Genomic DNA, 7,414 nt, shown 5'->3' with positions numbered 1-7,414 from the left:
TTTGCTTCAGGCTTTTTCACATTCTCTCTTCTTAACTAAAGCTGCGTTGTTTTCTATATGCAACTTTTAGACAGATACTGGAATTAATACTTTCTCAGTACTACAAATTTCACTCTAGCAAAAACAAAATTACACTTGGTTTTATAAAGGAAACACTGTTCAATGCCTCTTTTGAACTAAGGCAGCTACTCCAGAAAACAATGCCTCTGCCTTACGAGAGCACGGCATGGAAGCACGGAAGCTGGACGCAGCAAGGACAGCCACAGCAAAGACAACAAAAAAGGCATCTGCACGCTCAAAGTAAGAATATAAAAAGTCGAAGGAAACATATTTCAGAGGACTGTCATTGCTTCTTCCCTGAACCTGCCTCCATAGAGATCAATGCTTAACATAGGACCAAATTTTAAGCACAAATGAAATAGAGAAAGTCACATTTGTCTATCTGCACGGCTTCTAATTAGTGTGAAAATATTTTATACGTGCAGCTATAACATGTAATTGAAAGCTAGAATCTGTTTTTTCCAAATCTGAATATAATTTTGAAAACATACAAAAGAAGCAACCTGAAGATATTACACAAAACTGCTACATTATTACACAAATATTACTATGTATTTACACCAAATAAAAAACTAGAGCATCAACTCCACCAGTTGAGTCTCGAACAAAATCGGTAAACAGTACTTTCGTATTCAAAATAGACCATGTTGAAGTTAAAAGCCATACAAGTACTTCCAGGTCTCAACTTCAGTTTTACCGTATATTCTTCCCTGTTGCTCCCCACTTGCGTCACTGTGAAACTTCCATAAATAAAAGCAGCAACAGAAGCGTCTTCGATGTGCTTTTTCTTTACATCAGTTCAAGTAATATCATCCTTAAACAGTACTTACATTTTATGATACCCCAAGGGAGAAAACCAGCTCCCCCTGCCCTCAAGCACGCAGCCTGGCTGTACGCGTAACTTCCCCGGACACGCTCCCTGCGAGCCCACTCACGTGGGCTGTGGGTTGCTGCCGTCTGAGCAGCACTCGACGGCGGCCCGTGGAGAACTGGTACGCCGCAGCACGTTCACTCCCCTGTTTATTACCTGATGTTAATATGACAGCTCCAAACATAACTGTAACACAGTGAGTGCCTTCCTGCCACTACTCTTCCCATCCGCACACGTACTGCAGTTGTCACTGACCCTGAGTGAGCGCCTCACCAGCCGCTTTTCTCTGCCACTTCCAAAGAGTAAGACACAGCACGAAAGCTTTAAAAATCCAAAGGTTTAAGACTGCTACTCTGAATAATAAAAAAAAAAAAAATCATAACCAGTCAAACTTCAAGAGCTGTTTACAAGTCAGATGCAGGACGCTCTGAGAAGCTACCATGAAATCTACAAAGTCTATGCTTTTTAAGCTTTAATCACTAAGCGTACATTAGGTAGAAAACACGAGTTGCAAATGAGGTTTACATTATTAGAACTCATTAAGAAAACAGTATTTTAATCTCTTCATTAAACCTTTTAGGCTTTAGGATTATTGTTGGCTATCTCCTGTAGCCTAACTAATAAGTGAGAAGCAGAAAATAACTGTAGGGAAAGGCAGCAACTTCATAGAATCATAGAATGCAATACTTCAAACTGCAATAAGTAACTACTTAGAAATTTTTTAAAACATTCGAAGTGTCTGTTGCTAAAGAAAAACGGAGCATAAAATTAAACTTGAATATTAATTTAATTACTACAGCATTGCAATCTGCTTTACAGTTTGCCCCGTAGCTAAAGACAGCAATGATGGCACCACGGTGAAGAAAAGAGCTTTTCGCACTGTGCCTGACTACTTTCTTGGGACCATCGCACATCTACGGAGAAGACGATATATCCCCATTTAAGTCGGCAATCAACGTGCACCATAAATGCATTTTAACTAGAGAAACCGTGAACGGTGCCGCACCGCGAGCCGCCAAGTGCCCCCCAACCGGCCGCCCTTTCACCGCGCAGGTTCTCACCAACACCCTTACCAAACACAGGGGCACGCTCCCAGTTATTCAATTTTTAACGCGTATCCAGTTTTTCAGGTTAACAACCGTTTTCCACAAACCCGCCGGTCTCAGCGGTCGCCGCGGCAGCGAGGAGCGGGGCAGGCGCACCCCCCGCCGCCCCCGGGCCCGAGGGCGCGGACCACCCCCCCGCCGCCGCCGCCGGGGGAGGCAGCGGGGCGGCCCCGGCCAGGGAAGGCGTGTCCTCCTCGCTCTCCTGTCAAACACCGCCCGCCCCGCCGCTCCGGTCCCGGGCGCAGCCCCGCCACAGAGGCACCGGCGGGGCGGGCAGGCGGTGGCTCGGGGCAGCGCTCCCCGCACGGCTGCCCCGGGCCGCCCTTGATCACCGGGACTCTCCCTGCTTGGGAGCCGCGACCACCCCCCTTAGGAAGGAGCTTTGTTGGCGCCGAGAGGCCGAGCCGCCCCGCTCCTCTCGCTCGGGGAGCGGCTCCCGACGACCGGCGGGTTCCGGCAGACGGGGGACGGCGGGACCCGCCGCGCCGAGAGCTCAGCCCGCCGAGGAAGGCAGCGGGAAGCTTCGAGAAGCCGGGACACGGCGCCTGAGCTCGGGGCAGCCCCGGCCGGACCCGCTGCCGCCTCCAGCGCGGCGGGGCTTGCGGGGAGCGGTAGCTGGATGCACCCCGGAAAGGACGGGAGGGGACGGTGCCGCCGCCGCTCTCCTTACCCCGCGACGCCCGGCGCGGCAACGGCTAGCGGAGGTCGCGGTGGGAGCCCGGGGAGAGGGCGCGACCCCCGCTTCGCCTCCCTTTCCCCGCTCCTCCCTTCCCCTGCCCGCCGCTGCGGGGAGCGCCGCCGCCGCCACCATCACCACTCACCGGGCGGGCGGGAAGCGGGTCCCCAGCGTCCCGCGCCTGTCAAGCGGCTCCTGCCGTCGCCCGCCTCACGCCGCCGCCATGTTCCGGGGGCACCGCGCATGCCCGGCAGCGGCACCGGGGGCGCGGGCCTCCCCCCGCCGCCCCCCTTCCGCCCGCCGCGGAGGGAAGCGGCGACGGAGGCGCGGCGCGGTATCCCGCGTCCCTGGCCGGGGGCGGCACACGCCGCGGGGCCCCAGGGCTGCCGGCATCCCCGCGCCTCGCCCATACCTGCGGGGGGTGGCCCCGCCCGAGCGGGCACAGCAGGGGCCGAGCCGCCCCGTCTAGGGGGACCGTCGCGCTGCCCGTTCACCTCTGCTGCCTCCCCGCGGTCCTCCCGCGTTCAAACCTGGCGCCATCGCTTCGCCGGGCGCGGTGGAGGCGGGGTGCGCCCGGCTCCCCCGGAGCCATCTTGCGGCGGGGCCGGCGGCAGCCCGAGCGCAGCCGCCCTTCGCCTCCCCTCGCAGAGGGGGCGGCGGCTGGGGCTACGGGGCTTCGGTGGGAACGGCGGCCGCCGCCACGCGTCCCCGTTCCCATCCCCGTGCTGCGGCGGGAAGGAGCGAGACGGCGGGGCGCCGGCGGCTGGGAAGGATTAGGGTCGGCGCGGGGCTCCGCGGTCCCGCGCCCTGGGAGCGGGACCGCCTTGTGAGGGGGGGATGTCAGCCCATGGCAGGTGTTTCTGTAGGAAACTTCGATGTAAGCAGTTAACGTCTGGAAAACGTATGGCATGGTGTTCTGCTGGGAAACGTAAGGCAGCCGCTGCAATGCACGGCAGCCGCGCCTGCCGCTGCCGGCGGCTGTACCTGCATATTCCACGCACCGTCAGCGTGAAGGTGCAGCTACGCGGACCCCACCAGCTGCCTTAAGTAATAGTCCGCGTTGGACATGCACAAATGATCACAGCTGAAACAATGCGTATCGTAATCGGTGCACATCTACCTGAGAAATTTTATACAGGTTTTAGAGATCCGTGCTTATAAATGCTGCATAATAGTAGAAAACTCCTTCCTGCGCTTTTTAGGAGGGTACGGTTCCCCTTCTATGAGCTCTGGGTATTTTATTTCAGAGCCCAAGAGGTGTGTGGGCAGGAGTACATCAAACTGGTGAGAAATTGTCTCTTAAATCCACCAGTGTTCGGGGCTTTTCACACCCAAGTTTCATCTTCACTACTTGTATGACTTGAAAATGAGATTTTAAATTCAAAACTAAACTAAGGTGGCAAAAGGGAGATTGTACGAGATTTTTTAATGCGAAAAAAAAAAAAAAAGAAAAAGGAAATCTAAATATGTACCCAAAACCCCTCAAACTCTTCTATGTAAAGTGGAATTCATAGCCCAGTTTAGTATCTTGTATATATTGCAAGTTACTATTAACAACTTATTATAAGCTCTTTCATAAGCAGTAAATGGTTCTTCAGAAACAAGGAAAATGAGTCCTTGCCATAAATTACAACTATTTGATATTTAGACAACATGAGAGAAACGAGTAAAAATATGCTAATCCAAGTAATTACAAATATACAAAAGACAAAGAAATACTGAAATATTCAAATGTGCTTACAGAAAATCTTTATAGCCAAGTGTGGTATAGTCATAACTAATGCAGATTGATGGTGCTTAATTTGAAATATTTTCCCCTTTCTGTCATATTGAACTTTTGCAGGAAAATGAGAGATCATTAACATCATAGAGATGGATAGAGAAATGTGCCAAGTATCACAGAATAAGTCCTTGGGAGACATGGAAGAAAAGAAAACATTATTTTGAAGATATCCTTTAAACCCAAGCCATGCTAGGTATGGCATCTGAAGAATTAATTCCCTGAGAGCCAGTGGGACACCACACCATTGGTTTCTACAGCTGTTGTCATCTGCGTGAACTGGTGCAGTCCTCTACCTGCTTGTAATTTTCTCAGGAGGCTGAAATCAGGAAGCCTGGGCAGCAGTAATCCTGCTTCTTACACCCCCGATGTGTTGAAACTGAGAATAAACAATAGACGTAAGAATAAATGTCTACAAGGTCACAGATACGCCACCAGTAAAAAGAGCAGAATAGAAGAAAACTTTTAACGTTCTGTTCTAATCCAGGAGCCAAATGCGTCCACAATACCTTCACATATGTCCTTCACGTATAAGCTATAGCTGATGTAAACTAAACAAGTTATTTACAGGATTATTAGAAAAGGAGTCCTGCCTGCTTCCATTTTCCCGCAGAATGATGAGCTTATTTTCTGGTGACTCACTCATCATCTTTCATTTCTTTTTATAGCTATTAAACTGAATTATTTGAGTCAGAAAAGCCAGGCAATTTTTAAGTTCTCAGTGTTCTTCACAAAGAGAGATAAACATGTGTGTGTATATGTATATATATGTATGTATGTACACATATGTGTGTGTGCATGTTATACATATATGTATGTATGTACACATATGTGTGTGTGCATGTTATACATACATGTGGCTTCACAGTTTTTTTTCAGGGATATTCCTTGATTTTAGAATGAAGCGATAGCATCAAAATAAAACCAACATGTTTCATGGAGGTAGATTCCAATGAACTCATACAACTGGTCAATGTGATGTTCTGCGAGGTTGATGCAGACAAAAAATGTTTAAGAGAGCTGGCAGTTCCTCAAAGAAAAAACTTCAAGAGTATAAGTAAGTGAACTATCCATGCTCGAGAGGTAAGGGGCACAGCAAAAGATCAGCCTGGCTGTCACAAGCTTTTCCTAAACCTCAGACGGGAACCAAGCACCCAGAAAAAAAAGAAGCTGGGTCAGGTTACTTGGGAGAGCTACAGAAGTATAGCCCGATCGTGCAGGGACAAAATGAGAAAATGAAGGCAGCAACTAGCAAGGGATGTCGCGGGTAACATGAAATCATTTTAAGTACATTACCAGAAATGGAAAGAATCAAGCGAATGATTACTTCAGTATCAGGCAGACCTGGAAAATTTGACAGAAATACTGAGAAAGCCAAGATTCTTAATGTTTTTGCATTTTTTTTTTTTTTTTAAAATATCAAGTATTATTGATACTTGGGAGAACAGGCAGATTTCAGACTTGACTATCAAAGGACCAAGTGAGAAATTATTCAGGCAAAATTTGCTGCTTTCACATCAGCTGGACTCAAAGGTCTGGCTGATGAAATCTCAGTAGCTGGTGGTTATCTTTGAGAATTTACAGTGGAGGGATATTATAGGATAGAAAGAGACAAAGAACATTGCTGAGGGAAAAAAAGGAAATAGGAAGTTATATACCAATCTATTTAATTTCAGTGCCCAGAAAAGATACTGGAGCAAGTAAACAAGCCATCTTTAAGCACTGAAAAACACAACAAGTAACAGCCAATGCAACTTTGTCAAGAACAAAAGATGTCAAATCTAATCTCTCTTGCAACAAAGTAAGAGGAATCATCACTGGAGGAGAAACGTTGGATGTCACTTTGGTAAGATTTTGACATGGTTTTGTATGACACTCTTGAAGTAAACAAGGGAAACAATGTAGATGAAGGTATTTAGGGAGCTGGTACAGGCGGCTCACTGTCAGAAAGATGTTCATGAACTCAACAATGGTTCAGAAAACGTGTTTACACAACCACAGATTATATCAAACTGGGAGGCTTTAGCATGCTGGAAGACAGATGTAGGATTTAGAAGGTTTTTCACACACTGGAGATTGGGTCTGAAAAAAGGAGGGTACTAATCAACAAGGATAAGTGCATGCTGCTGGGCAGAGGCAGATATGGTCAGCTGTACAAATAGGAAATGGGGAACTACTGGGTGTTTTGCAGGGAAAAAAGCTGCAATTATGTGAAACAGAAAAAAAAGGAAAAGATCTGTGGTTATGTGAATTACAATCTATGGGGACAATGTCAGAGAGCTACAGTGAGAAAGGCAAATAAAACAATACAGAAAGAGAGCACAGACTCTTTGTGAAACAGCCTGATTTACACGGCCCTAGAAAAGCTCAGTAGCTGTGGTCTGGCTGGCTTCAGTAATATGTAGCCCATGAAGAGAGCAGAGTAGAGGGGCAGAATCACCTCCCTCGACCTGCTGGCCACTCTTCTTTGGATGCAGCCCAGGACACGGTTGGCTTTCTGGGCTGCCAGCGCACATTGCCGGCTCATGTTGAGCTTCTCACCCACCAGCACTCCCTTGTCCTTTTCCTCAGGGCTGGTCTCAATCCATTCTCTGCCCAGCCTGTACTTGTGCATGGGATTGCCCCGATCCACATGCAGGACCTGGCACTTGGCCTTGTTGAACTTCATGAGGTTCTCACAGGCCCACCTCTCCAGCCTGTCAAGGTCCCTCTGGATGGCATCCCTTCCCTGCAGCATGTTCACAACACCGCACATCTTGGTGTTATCTGCAAACTTGCTGAGGGTGCAGTCAATCCCACTGTCCATGTTGCTGACAAAGATGTTAAATAGCACTGGCCCCCATACTGACCCCTGAGGAACACCGCTCATCACTGGCGTCCACTTGGACATTCTGTGGTCCCCGCCAGCAACACGATTCAAT

This window comes from Tauraco erythrolophus, chromosome 1, assembly GCF_009769465.1.
Source record: "Tauraco erythrolophus isolate bTauEry1 chromosome 1, bTauEry1.pri, whole genome shotgun sequence".
In the NCBI taxonomy this organism is placed as follows: Eukaryota; Metazoa; Chordata; class Aves; order Musophagiformes; family Musophagidae; genus Tauraco; species Tauraco erythrolophus.
This window is presented reverse-complemented; position numbering follows the sequence as displayed.